General features: G+C 35.6%; 1 non-coding gene across 1 annotated transcript; it reads right to left on the minus strand.

Moving 5' to 3' along the window:
- Positions 1–1,414: 1,414 nt before the first annotated feature.
- TRNAN-GUU lies at positions 1,415–1,488 on the minus strand. Its single transcript has one exon. It is a non-coding gene; the product is annotated as a tRNA-Asn (tRNA).
- Positions 1,489–2,119: the final 631 nt, after the last annotated feature.

A 2,119-nucleotide genomic window follows, 5' to 3' on the forward strand; every position in this document is an offset into this window, starting at 1 on the left:
ATGACTCTATAAATAGAGTGACCATATTACATGGAAGTTCCTCCAAGGGAAAAACCTTGAAAAAATAAAAAATCTCTCAAATTCTCTCTTCATATATGCTAAATCCCTCCCAAGTTTAGTCACTCACCGGATTTCACAATCCCGTTCCAAGGCCGGACAATAGTGGAGAAGACACTAGTGGAGGTTTGAAACCGGTTTGTGAGGAAAAAAACTTGAGCGACAAAAGGTTAGTATTCAAACTCATTTAGTTTTAATGCTTTTGAACATGCTAGCTAATTTACTATAATTGATGTACTTAGAGTGCCTAAGATCCAAATTTCTTCTGCATGTGTTCTATTAATACCATCAATTGGTATTAGAGCATGATTTTAGGCACTTTATTTATATTAATTTGAGCATGGTGGGTACTATTTCATGAATGAAATATTGTGGTTGCTAAAGTGGATGTTTTTGGTTTTGACATTTTTTTATGCTTCCATTTGATGCAATTCTTGTAACAAGGCTAATGTCTATGAGCTTTAATGAGTGAAGAAAGGTCTGTAATTTTTATGAAGTCATTAAAGTCCATTTTAGGTTATAATTGATCGAAAATTGAAGAGATAGCAAGCTGAACCAAAGAAGAAGATGGAAGAGGCAGTTCGAGTGTTTTTTCTACCTTTGGGGTCCAGTTCAACGTTTATAAGGGTTGGTTCTCCCAACTCGTGATCCTCGGGAGCGGTTCAAGTTATTTTTAATTATTAATGTAATAATTTAGTTAATTTCTTGCTTTAAAATGCCAAAACCAATCCACTTTAGTGTGTTTAATGAATTATGCATTATGAATGTATGTTTTAATTAAATAGAAAATGTATATGCATAAAGTAGGTCATATAGATTTAAAATCCCACCATAGGCTAAGCATGTTTCATGCATTCCAGGTATGTTATAAGTGTTATAATATATAGTATACATGTTTAGAGTTCCAGGAGTGATAGATATAAATTGTTATATTATTGCATGGAATGGATGATTATGTAATTGTTATATAAAGCATTTTCCTTGCTTCATTCCTCCGTATCAAAACTCGTTGTCTACATCTTGTTTCTTCTCCTTCTTTCTCATGATGTTAACCGTCTTTGTACGTTTGATCCTACCCCTCTATTTCACTAGTGTTGTGTATGTTGGATCCCATGGTCGTCATCTCGACATCGTCATTTGTGCAGAGGTACCTTGCCTTTACCTAAAACATAAGAGCAGCGCATGTTGGTATACCATGGAGGGAAGGGAGTGCACATAGCATTGTGGTGTATACAATATCATAAGTACCATAACATCCTAACAAGTCATAACATAATAAGCAAATATATAACCGATCAAAAGGTATCACTCACACTCCACCTCAAAGTTCATTTAGAGTAGGTAGACTTATTACCATCACTAGAAGGAGGGTTTGAACCTTTAACCTTGTGGTTAACAGCCACACGCTCTAACCAACTAAGCTATTCCAGCTAATTCTTCGTAATAGCTCAAGCCCACCACATCCTTATAAGGAATGTTTCATCCCCTCTCCAACCAATGTTGGATCTCACAATCCACTCTCCTTGGGGGCCCAACGTCCTTGCTGGCACAACGCTTGGTGACTTACTTTGATAGCTTTCGTAATAGCCTAAACCCACCGCTAACAAATATTGTCCGATTTTGCCCATTACGTATCATCATCAGCCTTACTTACAATTCTAAAATGAGTCTACCAGGGAGAGGTTTCCACACTCTTCTAAGGAATGCTTCGTTCCCATTTCCAGCCACTACAAAATATTGTCCATTTTTTACCGTAACAAATCGTCGTCAGAATCACAGTTTAAAAACACGCTACTAAAGATGTTTACAGACACTTATAAGTTATTCTTCATTCTACTCTCAAATCAATGCGGGATCAGAGGGCATGGGTTCAAATCCCACTTCTGACAACTCAAATAAAGGTAAAATAAAAATACAATAGCATATCATTTTTTGAAATCAATTGAACTCACTGAAGATTTAAAATTGTCACGACATGATTTTTCAAGCATATAAGAACGGTAATAACTCAATTTTAATGACTTCAAAGCACAACTATAATAACTCAACTTTCTAAGACTTT

This window comes from Cucurbita maxima, unplaced genomic scaffold (assembly GCF_002738345.1).
Source record: "Cucurbita maxima cultivar Rimu unplaced genomic scaffold, Cmax_1.0 Cma_Scf00086, whole genome shotgun sequence".
Lineage (NCBI taxonomy): Eukaryota > Viridiplantae > Streptophyta > Magnoliopsida > Cucurbitales > Cucurbitaceae > Cucurbita > Cucurbita maxima.